This window comes from Panthera pardus, unplaced genomic scaffold (assembly GCF_024362965.1).
Source record: "Panthera pardus isolate Hobbes unplaced genomic scaffold, ASM2436296v1 HiC_scaffold_15, whole genome shotgun sequence".
Classification (NCBI taxonomy): domain Eukaryota; kingdom Metazoa; phylum Chordata; class Mammalia; order Carnivora; family Felidae; genus Panthera; species Panthera pardus.
Window position 1 is genome coordinate 78,269,156 of NW_026526710.1, and position 19,197 is coordinate 78,288,352.

General features: G+C 35.4%; 1 pseudogene; it reads left to right on the top strand.

The window, feature by feature from the left end:
• Positions 1-7,213: 7,213 nt before the first annotated feature.
• Positions 7,214-19,197, top strand: part of LOC109260128 (glyceraldehyde-3-phosphate dehydrogenase-like) — a 90,629-nt pseudogene continuing 78,645 nt past the window's right edge.

Sequence of the window (19,197 nt, forward strand, 5' to 3'; positions counted from 1 at the left end):
TTTACATGAAACAGCCCAGACTGTATTAAAAGTAAAATAAATATAGTATATTGCTATGCACTGAAGAGTTATGCTGTATTAGTGAAAGTAATAGAACATTGTTAAGGGGAAAGTTGTCCATCTAAAGGTCCTTTTCAGGTTACACTAAACTATGTATTTAGTCTCTCGTAAATCATCTTAAGATATTCAGGAGTTTAAATCCTTTAAGATCAAAAGCTCTACCTATCTACTTTGCTACTGTATGTCTCATAGCTAATACAGTACCTGATACATGCACTTCAACATTATTCACTTAATGACCAAAAAGAAATCAAAGAAAAAAATAGAATTTCCTGGTACATATGGCACTAACTTGTATGTATTGTATATACAATGTTTTATACTTTACAAGTAAATTTCAATATCCTTCTCCTATTTCAATGTAGAGTCAGAAATGGTTATTCTTTTTATTTTGTATACATTCTTACCAAGGTGAAATAACTTATGAAATAGGTAAAGGCAAACCTTACTTTTAAGATCCTGGATTCTAAGTCTAACTTTTTCCCCTCCATTCCAAAAGTTGGCAAACTATTTTTGTAGGATTCGCTGAGTAAATATTTCCAATTTTGGGACCCAGCAATCACTGGCACAACTACTCAACTCTGCCATTTTAGTAGGAAAGTGGCCATGTACCATAGATAGACATGACTGTGTCTTAATAAAACTCTATATAAAACATTAGACTCTCTGGTTGTAGTTTGCTGACCCTTGATGCGCATTATGCCACATCTCTAACACTGGGTTTATTTAACCCAGGAAATACTTCCTGCTTGAAAACTTCAACAAACCCCTAGTAGTTAAGGCCAGTTTAGAACAACAACAAAAAAGATGTTAAAGTGGATTTCAAATGTGAATGGAAATGTCTTCTTGAATTTGATGGTGTTGTAGTTGCTACTGTTATGTGTGGAGCACAAAGCCCACCTTGTCTTTTCTGAGGGCAGAGAGTGGTTCGGTTCTCCCAAACTTTTACGCAGCCAGCTCAACATTCGCTGAATTTCTGTGATGTTAAGAACACTCCAAGAAAGGTGCTGACAGTGCAAGCCGATATTCGTGTGTAACATGATTCACTCATGGGGGGACTGTGAAATGGCCACCTGCTGTTCTCGCCTCCTGTTTGAAGATGTGTGGTGACTTTAAAAAAGATAAAGTCCAATAGACACAGCAACTGTAGATTAACCTGCAAATTTCTTTTGACCTGGGCTTTTTGTTCCTTCAGATCTGTATCTTTCATGTTCAGCCTGCTTTTCTATCAGCTGGTGGTATCTATTCCTCCAATACAAGAAATCCACATACTGAATCTGGTACTTGGGTACTTGACTTAAACTCAATTTTTTTTTTTTTTTTTTTTTTTTGCAATTCAAACTCTTACTTGTTTATAGTATTCTGACTTCTAGGCCCAAAGTTCAATTTACAGTAATTTTCATATTCCTGTATTGCTTCTGTATAGATGTCTTCTTGGTGATTATCTCACTAATTTATTTCAGCACTGTATTTGATAAACTTTCCATTTCTTTGCCAGGTATTAAAATAAGTGTAGTTATTAATCCATAAATTACTTGGAAATAAGAATTATCTATGTACCATAAGTTGGCCATCTAAGGAAGCTCTCGAACTTAAGTAGCATCTGCAGAGCATGATGTGAAGAAGGTATTTCATGATTACGTAGCATGGTTTCCCTGAGATGCCATTGCTCTGTAGCCTTTCAAGGCAGTAGAAATCCATGCTAGTTAGATCGATTTAATGGTTCCTCTACATACTGTAGCAGAAAACTGGTTAACTTGCTTTTATTCTCCAGGATGTATCTTTCACTGATTTTATATCATCAAAATTATATGCATCCTTACTTGGCTATCACTTGCTAATTCTAGGCTTGATCAAAAGCAGATCCATTCAGAAACTACACCATAGTAAAAACAGATCCTCTTGTATAGTGACAAGGTCTTACAAAATTTCTTCTAGTTTCAATGCACATTAAAGCATATATATGCATATGCCAATGATTAAAAAGTTGAAGGACTATTATATAAAGGAACAGCATTTACGTATTGTATACATTCGATAACTTCAGCCATTATGTGGCTTAAATACTTAATATAACTCTGGTTAAAATTTTAAAAATTGAGAATTCAGCCAACTCAACAGCATAATAAATTTTTCTTAGTGTGGAAATCAATTCTTCAATTAAAATTCAACAATTTCCCTGGCAACAGTAACTGGTGCCAGCAGATGCATTTAGCCACCAACTACTAGATGAAAACATGCGTGCTGCATTACAAACTCTGGCACATATGGTTTACTTATAAAAATAGGATAATATAGGCTCAGTGCCTCTGGGTTGGTATGATAGCTGGATCTCAGGGTATGGAAAACAGAGATAGAAATATGATGTCATTTGCCATACACTTTTTCATATTATTAAGAAATAACTTCAAAGTTAGGTTGTTGTGAGGGGGTCACTTTTGAAAAAGCAGAAAAACATAATTTTATAACTGAAAAAGAACAGAAAATATAGTCTATGAATAAGGCAATAATTTTAGGGCCCCATGTGAAAGTACATGAATGTTTAATCTGCCCTTTTTGAAACAAGCCATGATATTCTTAAGCCTGTGTAATCAATACCGTGATAGAAAAAATAATCCTTTGTTTTGAAGAATTAATGAAATCACTGAGCCCCTTCTAAAATTCACCATGAAACACAACATAAGAGTTAAAATGTAAGACTGGGTTTCTTGGTTCCTTCTTTTCACAGTATTGGATTAGTTACAGTACATCTTTCTTCATGTGGTCTAAGGACGTATTTAATTTGTGTTTCTTTACAGATATTTCTTTCCTGTATAGTTGGTTTCATTTAATTCTGTATTTTCCTAAATAGTATATTTGCTTCTAAATCATATTTATTTCATATCGTCTTGATGTTTCAAAACTACGTTAGCTATTTTTTCTCCTACATTTTGTCATGTATACTTGGTTTAAACTGCCCAATTTTGAGACTCTCAAGTTTTCCTGTGATATTTTTCTGCTAATTTCATTTCAGATCATTTCTTATTTATCCAAAACTCAAATCTAATCTATGTTTGAATACAATCCAGGTGACCTAAAGAATAGCATGTATTTTTTTTTTCTTTTATGTCTCAGGGAATAAAGAAAAAAAAAAAAAACCTGGACCCTTGCTAAAAGACACTGACATTGCTTAGAACACAGGTGTATTCAGGAATGATCAAAGTGTTTTTATATTTGTAAACCTCTTCTCAAATTTCTCCTTGAAGAAGTCAATCAGGGTTTCACTCTGTGTAAATACTAACCACCAGTTAGGTGAACTAACTGCATGCTATCAGTCCTCCTTTCTAAGATTTCAATTCCCCTCAGATTAAAAAAAAAAAAAAAAAAATCAGTCATTTTAGAATTTTGTTTTCCCAGTGTTTAACAAATCTAATATACTTATTTTGGTACCTTTCACACATATATTGAATTTAAAATAAAGTTAATGGACACTTAAAAGAAATCTAAGAAGGTTTATGCAAAATACATGCATTAAAAACACAACACACACACATGCAATTAAAAACTGATTTTCAATACAGATCCGAACTTTGGTTATGCCTTTGAGGAGAGCATGATTTAATTTTTTGTGTAAATATTTTTTTGGGTAAAACAATATGTTTTTGAATGTTTGTCAATTATCGTACCATATATACTTTTCATATATATGAAATATTTTTTCATAAAAATATCTAATATATATAGTTTTTTTCTGTAATGAATTGGTCAGTTGCATACTAACAGTTTGGATAGTTGAAACCTATTTTCCTGATAACAGAGATAAGCATATTGTATCAAAATTTAAAATATGTTAAAATAGGGGCGCCTGGCTAGCTCAATCCTTTAATCTGACTTTGGCTCAGATCGTTGTCTCGTGGTCTGTGGGTTCGAGCCCCGCATCGGCCTCTGTGCTGACAGCTGGGAGCCTGGAGCCTGCTTTGGATTTTTGTCTCTTTCTCTCTCTGCCCCTCCCCTGCTCGTGCTTGTTCTCTCTCTGTCTCTCTCTCAAAAATAAACATTATGGGGCGCCTGGGTGGCTCAGTCGGTTAAGCGTCCGACTTTGGCTCAGGTCACGATCTCGCGGTCCGTGAGTTCGAGCCCCGCGTTGGGCTCTGGGCTGATGGCCCAGAGCCTGGAGCTTGCTTCCGATTCTGTGTCTCCCTCTCTCTCTGCCCCTCCCCTGTTCATGCTGTGTCTCTCTCTGTCTCAAAAATAAATAAACGTTAAAAAAAAAAAATTTAAAAAATAAACATTAAAATTTTTTTAATTTAAAATATGTCAAACTAGTAAGTCCTTTTTTCCACAGATTGAAATTTTACACTTTAACTACAACCTATCCCAACCAATAGTGGCTGTGATTGAAGTATCTTGCTACTTAATGCATAAATGACTTCCCAAGTGTGTGCATCAGCTTCATGGTTGCAGTATTTATCTGGAAATATAGACACCTGCAGCCAGATAAGGAAATCATAAACACTAAGGCCCAAATGTTAACTGAAAAGTAATTTTATACTATAAGACTTAATTTAAATCTACAGACAAAAAAAGGAAAAATTGTTTTTGTTAGAACATCCAATGAGCATATATATTTTAAGAGTTGTTTGTTTTGTTTTGTTTTATTTATTTTTTTTTTAATGAGAGGGGCACCTTGGTGGCTCAGTTGGTTAAGCACTCAACTCTTGATTTCAGCTGAGCTCATGATCTCACATTTGGTGAGATGGGGCCTCACGCTGGGATCTGTGTTGATAGCAGAGAGCCTGCTTGGGATTCTCTCTCTTCCCCTCTCTCTCTGCCCCTCCTCCTGCTGGTACGTGTGCATGTGCTTTAAATATATATATATACATATATATATATATATATATATATATATATATACACACATATATATACATACATATATATATACACATATACATATATACATACATATATAAGTTTTTATGAGAAGGAAAATGTTGATAAGACTTTTTGTTGTTGTAACTGTATTGCAATCAAATTTTATCATCAGCAGGTTATGTATAGCTTGTATTTCTAATGAAAATGTAAGAAATTAACTGAAAATCTGGACTTTATTTTTAAACTTCCTTTAACTTTGAAGCATATTCCCATTATTCCAATGAGGATAGATTCATATTAACATTCTAGCCCATTTTAGTCCTTGTAATGAGCCTAAAATAGCTGCCAGCTTGCAGTGCTGGAATTAATGATAATTAAATGTAACACAAAATGTATTTCCATATTTTGTATTGCTCAGATGATTTCATCTCAGATGTAGTATGATTCTTTTTAGAGATGACTACTGCTATTTAATCTCTTTTTCAATTTTAATTTGAATTTCATATTGTTCCTGACTGTTTAATGAATATTTTGGGAGATGGCCATAGTGTTGTTAATTATGCTGGAGACTGAGTATAATTAATTCTTTTGGACCCAAAGTCAGCTAGTTAATCGATTTCTGATGAAACTGGAGATTAAACACAGATAGTTCACCTCTTCCTTCATTCATTTTAATTCTTCTGTCTTCAATTCAATCAGATTACTTTGGGAAGTCATTGCTGGCAAATCGATTTGTGGAGCTGTTTTGGACATTATCCAGATGTTAATAGATGGGTGATCTTTTCCATCAAGGTAAAATTAAGAATTTTTAGTTTCAGTTATTGAGAGGTAAAAGCCACCATTATTATCGATAATTCATATTTAAGTAATTTATAATTGTCTATTAACGATAGGCTCATGCAATCATACAGACAAAAAGTTGTTGGTGTGGCATCCCTAATAACCCTAAAATAGTAAAGAGGCAAAGGTTTACCATATTCCCAAATACATTTCCCACTGTATAGTATTTCCAATAATCAAGTTAGTAACTCAAGAGGATCAAACTGATTTCTTATACAATTCAGTGATCTTAGTACAGTGTGAATAACACAATAACATATACGGTAATCATTTCCAATGCTATGTATAAGGGCATACTACATTTTTATACCATAAAATGCATTTAAAATTAAAAAATTAAGAAAATGGACACCATCCTTTTCAGTCAAGAAATAAAGCTTTAAGGATCGGCTTCACATTTTTCATATTATTACAGACAACTTTTAAGCATATTTTGTAAAATACATATTGAAATACTTTAACAGATATCCTCAAATAGTATTTATTACAGGCACTAAGTTCAGTGAATTATGACTAAATCAAGTCATTTTTCTCAACTTTATCTCAGTCGAAGTTAAGATCCTAGCCAATATAGGTATACCACATTTTATCATGCTCTGCAGATACTGTGTTTTTATACATTGAAGTTGTAAAGTCCTTACCTAGGACAAGTCTATCGGCACTATTTTTAAACGACATTTGTTCACTTGGTGTCTCTGTCACAATTTGGTAAAATTCTCACAATATTTCAAACTTTTTTCATTATTATTTGCTTGGTGGTCCGTGATTAGTGATTTTTTTTAACTTTATTTATTTATTTTGAGAGAGAGGGATAGAAAGAGAGAGAGAGAGAGGGCAGGGAAGGGGCAGAGAGAGAGAGAGAGAGAGAGAGAGAATCCCAAACAGGCTCCATGCTGTGTTCTCAACACAGAGCCTGACACGTGCCTCGATCCCATGAACAGTGCACAGAGCCCAACGTGGGGCTCAATCCCACGAATGGTGAGATCGTGACCTGAGTCAAAATCAAGAGCTGGATTTCTATTCAACTGACTGAACCATCCAGGTGCCCCTGTGGTTAGTGACCTCTGATGTTATTATTGTGATTATTTGGGGGCACCACAAACTATATCAATATAAGATGGTGAACTTAATCGATGAATGTTGTGTGTGTTCTGACTGCTCCACTGACTGGCTATTCTTCTGTCTCCCTACTTCTCCTTGGGGCTTCTTGTTCTCTGACATGAAAGGATATTGAAATTAGGCCCATCAACAACCCTACAATGACCTCTAAGTGTTCAAGCGAAAGGAAGAATCACATCTCTCACTTTAAACCCAAAGCTAGAAATGATTAAACTCACTGAGGAAGGCATTTCAAAAGCAGAAACAGGCAGAAGCTAGGCCTCTTGTGCCAAACTGTTAGCAAGTTGTGGATGCAAAGGAAATTCTTGAAGGAGATTAAAGTGCTAGTCCAGGGAAACAAATGATAAGATGCTGGAAGCGGAGCTCTCCCAGCCTGAGTGGCAGGGCCCGGGCTGTGGACAGATCGGTGACTGAAGGGCAGCCCGCCAACAGTGAAGCTTCTTGTACTCCCGCTTTTAGGTAATTTGGCCTTATTAAAGTATCTGGGGTATTGTCTGTTGGGGAATTGCCCTCGGCAGGCCCCGTGGGAAAAGAACCGTTAGGGAAGAAAATAAGGTTCCGTAAGAAATTATGCGGCCTTACGTTTAGCCTTTGCCATCCCCTAAGGAGACTCCTCTACTTACAGGAAGGATAGCCTCATACATTTGCCAGCAAAGAGGGCCTGTAAAGGAGAGACATATAGATTTGAAAGCCCCACTCGGGCAACTAAGGAGTGTATCTCTGGGCACAGATGACTTCAACCCCTAGGCCCACCTGGCCCCCGGAGGCATTGCAGATGTGACTGAACCTAGTTGGTTAAGGTACCAAATGGTTCATTAGTTCCTAGGTGCATTGTCTCTCTGAGAATGTATGAGGCACGGGTTTCTAAGGCCTTTTCAGCCCCTTTCTGGCACCTCGGACTGAGGCAAACACATTGTTCTTCTGGCCTCATGTGGTTAGGAAGTCATGTCCCCGTAACTGTTCCACTTGAGGTGTTGAGAAATGGAGGGCCTTTCACGAGAACAACAAAGCAAATGCTTTGTAGATTATAGATAAACGCAGATGCATAATGGAATAATGTAAGAAATTAATCCATAATCAAAAGATATGCGGGAAAGTTAGGGGAAAATCGCCATGTTATTTCTTAAAGGTTGTTTGTACATAGGAACATTTTCAAAATTAGGTAATGTTAGAAAAGCATAGATGACGTATGCTACAAGGAAATCACTAGCATATATAATGCCACATTCACTGCAATAAATCGGCCAGTTCAACACACTGCTGTTGTCTGCGTCCATTTTTATTTTAGTTTTTTATTTTAGTTTTATTTTCACTTTTTCACCGACGCCGTTCATCCTTCGGGAACCCCTGGATCTGCTGGAGCTGGACTCCGGCAATAAGAAAGCCAAACAACCTTATTGGTGATCTGAAGAAAGTTTTAGTGGTCTGGATAGAAGGCCAAATTAAACCTAACCTTCCCTTAACCCAAAGCCTAATCCAGAGCAAGGCTCTAACTCTTCAGTTCTATGAAAGCTGAGAGATGAGGAAGCTGAAGAAGAAACGTTTGCAATTAGCAGAGGCTGGACCATAAGGTTTAAGGAAAGAAGTCATCTCTGTAACATACAAGTGCCAAGTGAAGCAGTAAGTTTTGATGTAGAAGCTGTAGCAAGTGACCCGGAAGATAGAGTTCAGATAATGAATGAAGGTGACTCTACTAGACAACAGATATTCAAGACAGATGAAAGAACCTTCTAAGGGAAGAAGAAGCTGATTAAGACTTTCGTAGCTGGAGAGAAGTCAGTGCCTGTCTTCACAACTTTAAAGGACAGCCTGAACCTTTGTAGAGGCTAATGGAACTGGTGTCTTTAATTTGAAGCTACTGCTCACTTACTATTCTGAAAACCCTAAGGACCTGAAGAATTATATTATGTCTACTCTGACTATGCTCCATAAATGGAAGAGTAAAGAAGATAACAGCACACCTGTTCACAATATGGCCTACCAAATATTTTAAGCCTACTGTTGAGACTCAGTGCTCAGGAAAAAAAAAAAAAAAAGGTTTTCATAATATTGCTTCTCATTGACCATGTTCCTGATCACCCAAGTGACATGATGGAAATGTACAATGAGATGAATATTGTTTTCATATCCACTAATGCATCCATTCTGCAGTCCGTGGTCAAAGGAGGAATTTTGACTTTCAAGTCTTATGATTTAAGAATTACACTTTGTAAGGCTATCATTGTCATAGAGATTGATTCCTCTGATGGCTCTTGGCAAAGTAAATTGAAAACCTTCTGGAAAGGATCCATCATTCTAGATGCCATTAAGAACATTCACGGGAATAGATCAAAATTTCAACATTAATAGAAGTTTGGAAGAAGTTGATTCTAACCCTCATGATGACTTTGAGGGATTTAAGACTTCAGAGAAAGAAGAAAATGCAAGTGTCTTGGAAATAGCCTGGGAACTGGGATTGTAATTGGAACCCAAAGATATAACTTGAATTGCTGTAATCTCATGACAAAACTTGAACAGATGACGAGTTGCTTCCTATGGCTGACCAAAGAATGTGGTTTCTTGAAATGGAATCCACTCCTGGTGAGGGTGGTGTGAAGACTATTGAAATGACAGCAAAGGATTTCGAAAATAATGTCAACTTAGTTGATAAAACAGAGGCAGAGGGGACTGCCTCTGTTTGAGAGTGCACTGGGAGAGGCAGAGAGGCACTCTGTTTGAGAGGACTGAAACCAATTTTGAAAGAAGTTCTACTTTGGATAAAGTGCTATCACACAGAATCACATGCTGCCGAGAAATTATTTGTGAAAGGAAGTGTCAATATGTGTGTGGCAAATTTTGTCTTATTTTAAGAAATTGTCACAGCAACTCCAACCTGCATCAACCAGCACCCTGATCAATCAGAAGCCATCGAATTGAGGCAATACCTGCCATCAGCAAAAATATTATGACTTCCCGAAAGCTCAGATGAGGGTTAGCATTTTTTAGCAATAATGTATTTTTAATTAAGGTATGTAAATTTTCTTTATTTATTTATTAGAGAAGTGGGCGGAAGGTCAGAGAGAGAGGGAGAGAGAAAATCTTACGCAGTCTCCATGCCCCAGCACTGAGCCCAACCAGGGGCTGTGTCTCATGACCGTGAGATTACGACCTGAGCTGAAATCAAGAGTTGAACGCTTAGTCAACTGGGCCACCCAGGCTCCCAAACGTATGCACATTTTAAAGACCCAATGCTATTGCACACTTCATAGACCACAGTACGGTGCAAACATAACTTTTATATCCACTGGGAAATCAAAAAATTCATTTGACTCTCTTTATGGTGATATTTACTTTATTGCAGTGGTCTGGAACTGAGCCTGAAATATATCTGAGGTATACCTGTACATTTTCCAGACATTAGAAAATGGATTCTTGTGAATACTTTTAATAGCTTTCAACTTCTGCATTGTTCCAGGGAATTTTGGGAAAACCCCAGTAACCTCCTAATCTAACATTGATTGTACAAATACAATCCTTTGTAATCTGACCCCTGAACTTGCAATTGACTTTACTGATGTAGATAACATGTTATCAAGATAAGGCATAGTTATTTTAAGAACCTACTTAATTACGTATAGACATGCCTCTGGATAGTGTTTCTTCTGAATCAGATGATTGTGGTTCCAATTTACACAGCTGTTTGTGAATGAGTAAGCATCTCAATACTCAGCACATGATACCAGGCAAGGAAGTTGTTTCATTATAGTCACAAAGTGAACTGTATTCTAGACATCAAGGAATTTGAAGAGAGTCAAACCATGTAATGTGAATTTCATTATTTAAGTATGTATTTTAAAGGCAAAATGACATTAAGCTCCTCCTTGTAATGAAGAAGTTGTAAGTGGTATTTGATTTGCATAAACATAATAACATGGCTTAATATGCAAGTCTTATCTCTATATATTTTTCAACTAACATACTCCATGTTCTTTCATGTGCATATTATAAAATGATTAAAATAGTTGTGATTATATTCTTGCATATTTTTTCAAGCGATTATAATTGGACCTTCTGAGATAGTTTATATTAACATATTAATTCATTCTATGTAACTTAGAAGCATTCACAAACCTCCAAATAACATACCATTTTATCCATTCATTAAGCTTGTGCTTGTCAATGTGTAGCACTGATTTTGCATGGGATCTATCATCAGATGTAGATAATATTTCTCAGAAATTTTTCAAAATCTTTACTTTTCTTAGCAAATATTAGAAAGAAGACAAGAAGTCTTTCTAGTAATTCTAAAAGCAGAAACAAGAAGTTCAGCCAGGAAAATTCAGATGAGTTGTTGAAATATGAGTTTGATGAGATCTGATAAATATAACAGCCAGAGTGAAAACGAAATGACCAGTAAGGCTACAGCCAATTTATCTAAGGGCGACTGTTATGATCAAGTGAAAATAAGATAAAAACAGAGAGGGTGGCCAACCATAAGAGACTTAAATACAGAGAACAAGCTGAGGGTGGCTGGAGGGGAGTTGGGGAAGAGGGGTGAGTGGGTGATGAGCATTAAGGAGGGCACTTGTTGGGTTGAGCACTGGGTATTATATGTAAGTGATCTATGCCCTGAAACCAATACTATGCTATGTGTTAACTAATTTGAATTTAAATAAATTTAAGATATGTAAGGTGATTGTAATTATCATTAAGAACTCCTTCTAACCAAAAGGTTTCCTTCTTTCTGGACTTTTGGGGTCAATCTTTTCTTGTCACATTACCTGACAGTGGTAGAACTGCAGTGTCTCTGACTTTGAACAAGTCTTTTCCCCAGATTTTAGAAGGAAGAAAAGCTACCATAAGAAAATAGGGCAGCTGAAAATAAGCAATAACACCTAAAGCATCTGCTTAGATGTGATAAATGTGACACTAGATCATATCCCATTCACCCTGAAAGTTCCCGGAACTTGGGCAACGATCTATTACCTTCGCTCCCAAAAAGGGGGTGAATCGTGGAGAACAGTAACTGTCACCCACAGTGTTGTTAATAATATTTCTGTTTGATAGATGGGGAAGGAGAAGAAACATACGCTTTAGCAGGCACACGTCATTCCTAACTTAAAACATACCACATATTCCAGGGAATAGTGAAGCCTAGATTTGAACCAAGGAAGTTTGACTCAAAAGCCCTTACTTTTAACCACTACATGCTTTTTAAATGAGAAGCCAAGTTTCTAGTCTGTCTGAGTTCAGAGCCCATACTCATTGGATTCTGCAGATAGTTGCCTATAAAATCTATCAATATTGTAAGATGTTACCCAGCAGACAAATATCAAAATCATGTACATTCCAGTCTTTCTACTCAGCCTGATGTTCAGCCACTTTTCACAACCCTCAAATCACCTGTATTTTTAAAGAAACATATCATATTCTGATATTAATATTCTTTCTATACTCCTTGTGTATCCTTTCCATCTGATTCCTTGAAATAGTATTTGTTTTTAAGGGTCTTCTCTGAGTCATTTGTTCCATGAAACCTTCTTAGCCCACTACAAATTGGCAAAATCCTTTCTTCCTCTCATATCCTACAGTAACTTAAAAAAATCTTATAACTTACTTAATATTGTTTTATAATAATTGGTTTATAAAACAGTTAGTTTAGGATTCCATGAACTTCTAAAGGTAGTGAGACTGTTGGTTAGTTGGTCTGTTTTTCAACTTTACCCCCACTCACCTAATACATTCCTGGTCAAATAGTTGGAATTAATTATATATTTGTTGAATGGATGGACTCACCTTAGAAGAATGGAGAAAAGAAGTTTGATTTTTTTATCTCATAAATACATGCCCTATTGGCCCGATGCTTCTATATTTATTTACTGTTTACTCTGTGAAAATATTAAGTAAGATTTCAGTATATATCTTGGCAAAGGCAATACTCTAGAATCTCATCAAGTTTGCATCATTGTATAGGGTGTCTGTTTTCCAACTTTGTTGGAGTCATTAACCTGACTTCCAATAAACTCTGGCACAGATGACTATGTTATGCATAATGAAAACTGCTTCCATTCATTCAGACTGCTTTTACAGCAAACTGCAGTGGTTCTCTGGTAAGCATAATAAGGACATAGTGATTTTAATTGAGGACATTACTAAGATTTATCGATCCACCTGTACTAATGTTGGAATTTAAAGGTCAAGAAGCCACAAGATTGACACAAAAATGTCAGTTTTATGGATTCTTTGTGAGGCATAGGGTCATTTTTAAATGACGGTCGTGATTCCCCAAAATTTCCAGGTATACTCCCCATGAATTGTCTTCCTCCTACCATTACAAAAATATCAATTTCTCATTTTATGTTGCTATTTTATGAGATTGGAAACAATAGGATATTGCTATGAGTGGAATCAGACTTCCTTTGGACACATCAAGGATGAAACTTATTAATTTTGTGGTTGATGCTTTACAAAAACCACCCAGCAATTGATTGTAGTCAACATTCAGTACAAGCAACATATTTAAGTAGACAGGTGCTTACATACCATGAGGCATGTGGGTCCTTGTTTGGGTTGGCTTAGTGTTGCTAAATGGCTAAACTAACTTTACTCCCACTCTATTTTCAAAATGAATGGATTTGAGCTTTTATTTTATAAAAAGAAATATCAAGGATGACATATGTTTGATACTAAAGATATTCTCCTTTTATGAGTAAAGTAATAAAGAATTTGTCTAAATTATGTGTGCATTATTATAGGTAATGCTATTGAAGAGGAAGTCAGTGGTATCAGGACATAAAACTTTAATTTTTTCCTTGTGTTATTTCAGGATTCCTCCCCTTGCTTTACTTTCCACCCCCATCTCTTAGGTGGAAATCTTCACAACTCCTAGCCCAGGCATTAAGTTCCCTTAAACTGGTTTACTGCCTTCTACCCACAAATCCTTAATTTTGGACATTGCATCACACTTAGAGCAAAATATAATTACAGAATTTAAGCATTATTTCAGCACGTAATTGTTCTTCTTATGTTTTGCGTGAAAAACACAAATGAACAACATTGCTATACAAATGCATATATATAGTCCATTATAAGAGATGTAGTTCATTTATATCATTAATATATGTTTGACATAATTCAAGAAATGAATGTACCAATATGTATCAGGCACTTAAAAAAAGAAACAGTCTCTACCCTTAAGTAATTCAGTCTGTTATAAAAAATTAAACAATCATATAATACTCTGTCATTATTGTATATATTTCTATTATGACAGACAGCATAAGGCGAATTAAGAGATTTTATGATGTCTTCCCTTTTTAAATTTTATTTATGTCGATTTTTGAGAGAGAGAGAGACAGAGCACGAGCAGGGGAGAGGGAGAGAGTGGGAGACACAGAATCCAAAACAGGCTCTAGGATCTGAGCTAACACAGAGCCCGATATGGAGCTTGACCTCAAGAACTGTGAGATCATGACCTGAGCCAAAGTTGAACGCTTAACCGACTGAGCCACCCAGGCACTGCATTTGATGTCTTCTTAATGTAACTCGGACATGGATGTCAGAAATTAGATATACTATAATTCAAGGGTCACTTCAGTCAGCAAATATTTGTTTATTATCTGCCCTGTGCCAAATTCCTTGGTACATATGGGGAATAGATGGTTGAATAAAACACCTTCAAATGTTCACATCTATTAGGGAGACAGACTCATTAACAGACATTTTCTATTTAATGCAGTGAGATTTTCTTAGCATTTGGCACTTAGTTCTACAGGAACAGAGTGGACAGACATTCAGCCAACTGCACAAGGTCTCTTAGAGGAAATGATCTCTGAATTAAAGCTTGAGGCAATATATATTCAGCTACATCACAGATGACATAAAAATATATTTAAAATAAAGTAGGCTATGGACTTTCATGTTGGAAATTACACTACTAATTGAGAATACATTCAGATATTTTATAGATAGGGTTATTTTGGAAGTAGGTCTTGTTCAAAGGACTTCAATAAAACAATGTTATCAGTTATATTTTAGTATGAAAATATTTATGTGTATCTTCAACGCAATAACACTCAAAGACCTGAGTGCAAAAATAAATTATTTTCCCACTTCATCATGTTTTCATGCTTTACAGAAAAAAAAAAGCCATCATGAATAAGAACTGTTAATATATATTGATTTAAGTTATATGAATCCAGAAAAATTTATATGATCGATAAAAAGCATAAAAAGTGTCAAATACGATAGGGTTATACAACTGTTATCAAAGAACACCCATTCTTTGCACTGTAAGTCGTGGATAATTAGTAGATTGTACTTTTAATTGTGTGGGTGTGCTTATGTGTGTGTGTGACTGCAATATTTTTTATCTTGAGGTTATCTTAGTGGAATATGGAACTTTAAAAGTCAACACAGATAAATTAATACTAAAAACCAAAACAAAACAGAACGAAAAGCACTTGAAAGAATTATAAGACCAGGGAAATGAAAAATCAAAAAGCAAAGAATCTGAGAGTCTGGAATTATATATATATATATAATTTTTTGAGAGAGAGGGAGATAGAGTACGAGTGGGGAGGGACAGAGAGAGAGAGAGGAAGACAGATAATCTTAAGCAGGATCCTCCAATGTCAGCACAGAGCACAACATGGGGTTCGAACTCACGAACTATGAGATGATGTCCTGAGCCAAAATCAAGAGTCAGACACTTAACTGACTGAATATTTTTAAAACATTATTATTTTTCGAATGATTTGTATTTTTTATGACAGAAAGTTATTGAATATGCAGAAAAAACCTAAGGAAATGTAGGAAGACAGAAACAAAGGTTTGGATAATAAATAGTGAGTGGATCATTATGTCTGAAAGACAGTTCCATAGATCCATTAGGACATGAGGCTGAAACGTGAGTGGACAATATGTACAAAAGTAAACAAAGGAAAATTTTTCTACAGTAATATTAATTTTAATATATGAGGTCAACTATGTGGATTATGGAGAAAGAAACTATTACAATAAACTAAATGATAGAGCGATAAAAATAAAACTTGAAAATAGTAATGTCAAAACAAACAAACCCCACAATAATGTAAATTCCTGGTTCAGCATTACATTGGCTGCATAGTCCAGGGATGATGTTTCTTCACTGTGATAGTGTCAGCACATAGTACCTTACCTAGTCCATTATAGGTACTCACGATGTTCATTGGATGATGAGATATTTATAGAGCAAATCCTGTAACCAAAAAATAAATCAATGGATACCTTTAGAAAAAAGAAAGTGATACTCATCATAGATGAGAGGAAAGAAAACCTGGTCTAGATTTAACTGTATGAAAGGATAAGAGGAGAAAAGAGAGACAAAATAATTTCAAGAAAGTCTGCACCTGTAGAAGAAAGTGATTGGACTACTCTATTGAGATAATCCCATTGAACAATATCTTTGCGAAATCTATTATGCATGTGTGTTGAAACAACCAGTGAGAAATCTAAGGGTGCTGAGTTGGTAGAATGTTTATCAAAGCAAAGGCTCAGGTGAATTCCTGTAATATTCTGAAAAGTGGAATTAGTAGAACTGTTAAAAATTCCATTACCTTTGTTCCTGGTGTCTTTCTGAAAAAGAGTCCATACGAGGGGTCTTCTGTTCCTCATCTTCACAGACATACATGTTTCTCTGCACACTTCAAACAGAAACACCTTTCCTCCACTTTCCACCTTTCATGCTGACTCACTTTTGCAACATCTGACCCTCCCAGGCTCTTCTCCACAGAAGTATTCTGCATTCTTAAATTCCTCTTTTTATGAACACTGTGATTTTTCTTCATAATTCCTATTTCCTTGAAGGCTTTGTGATTACGCTTACTGATTTATTTCTATGGTACAACTCAAGTAACAGTTTTAGCAATCATTTCCCATTCAAACTTTACTGGAGACAAGATTAACAGAGGGAGAGAAGTTTTGTTATTTTAGTTTAGGTTTTTTTGTTTGTTTGTTTGTTCGTTTGTTTGTTATAAGTAGGCCAACTGTAAAATCATGTACATGTAAACAGTGGCACATGGTTGTGATTATTCACTCCCAGTACCTGGAGTTAAAATACAGCTTCTGGTAAGGATTTACCCTTCCTGAATTAAACTTTTGCTTGGAAGTTAAAATTATCTTTGGGAAGCCTATCTTATTTCATTTTATTTCAAAAATATTCTTGCCGGGGCGCCTGGGTGGCTCAGTCGGTTGAGCGTCCTACTTCAGCTCAGGTCACGATCTCGCGGTCCGTGGGTTCGAGCCCCATGTCGGGCTCTGGGCTGATGGCTCGGAGCCTGGAGCCTGCTTCAGATTCTGTGTCTCCCTCTCTCTCTGCCCCTCCCCCATTCATGCTCTGTCTCTCTCTGTCTCAAAAATAAATAAACATTAAAAAAAATTAAAAAAAATATTCTTGCCAAAATTAAGATAATTCTTTTGGATTATTTTTTTCCTATTTTTTCCTCCTTTCTTTTTACCTCTTTCCTTCATCTTTGCTTTTCTTTTAAATAACCAGTGTGTTTAAAAATAGTTGTGTAGAAAATAAAAATCAGTTTATATGAGTCATGTGATAACTTTGGATAAGTCTTGTTACTGCACTTAATGTAGTTGTTGGATAAATACCTTGTTTATATCGTCATCTTGAAGGCATGATTTTGTATATGTTTGATGAACATTTGATTGTATTTGAATAAGTCTAATTTGCAATCATATCCAGATCATGAAATTGTTTATGCTATACGACTTCTTACTTGTTGCTTTAATGTTATAGGGACATTTTAAGAACCTACATGAAAAATATTTAACTTATGAATCATATAAATCTAGCCGTGTTCAAAATAGAAAAACAATGTGTAATATGTTAGAAACCCTCTCATGTTTTCTCAGCATTTTAGAAAAGATCCCATCATAGTAACTACTGAAATGAATTACGTTTTATAATAAAGCAAAAGCCTAATGTGTTAAGTCAACAAAGTTTTTATTAACTAGCCCAACAATATCCTAGAAAAAAAATCCTGACTAAATATTTAAAGAAATAAAATTAAAGAAGAAGAGAGTTAAATGTCATCTAGTTTTGAAATCATAGGCTAATCAATAGTGAGACTGAAAAACAGAGCTTTTTTAACAGAAGTGGGCCAAAATACTGAATTATTAGTTTGGCTCCACAATGTAATCCTTTACTGGGTGCTTCTCTTGGCATACATTTGGACACCCACAATCACTGTGAAATCCAGCTTGTAAGATGAGAAGATAGTGATCATATCAGTCAGAGAAGAAAACTTTATGTGCAATTTCATCTGTCCTTTGATACAAGTGTTTTGTTTTGTTTTGTTTTGTTTTTGATTCTGTTCTTTCAGGAGGGCTGATAGCACATTTGATATATATATACAGTATTTTTTTTAAACTGATATCACAGTGATGAACATTCTGTTCTTCACGGGAGAAATGGTGCTTTTATAAAACATTTTAACAGGAATGCTGCTGTGTTGGTCTTCATGTTCTTTATAGTTTGCTTGGTTTGCAGTACCTCTTTGGAGACTTCCTGGGACAAGTCAAATGTGCATCATTGTTTCCTGGAATAGATTTTACTGATTTGGAAATTGTTTTCCTTTATGTCAGATGCTTAAAGATAATTTTAATAGCTATCTATTGACATCAGTGATAGTTAAAATTCGTAGGTAGTTTCAAAAATCTGAACCAATGGGGATAATCCATTAATTTTTCATATAAATAAAAGTAGACAAATATGGATGATTTACTAATGTCCATTGTCTTTTAAATTGTATTTATCCACTCACTAACTCATGCAAAACTGATTTCAAGATACCAATTACACTCTTTGTCGAAGAGTTTTCATAGGGATTCAAGCCTGTTACATCTGCAACTTAAATCAATGTCTTCTTTCACAAATTGTGTAGTTGTTTCCTGAAAAAGAACAAAATCCACCACAGCCACTTTGATAAGTGATAGAGCAGCAGCATTTGGTACAGTTTTTCTAAAAGGTTTTATTCTGAGTTTCTCTTTGCTGCACAGTAAGAATACAGATATATCTAAGAGTGGTTCAACTGGGTGTTAACAAGATGATAATCAGCATACTGTACAAACTGTCTTCTATATAAGTTAGATATAGAAGTTTGTGTTATTAAGCATAGTTCTCTCACCTACTTTCTTTAAGTTTTTATTTAAATTCTAGTTAGTTAACATACAGTGCAAAATTGATTTCAGGAGTAGAATTTAGTGATTCGTCACTTACATATAACATCCAGTGCTCATCGCAAGTGCCCTCCTTAATACCTATTATCCATTTATCCCATTCCCCACCCACCT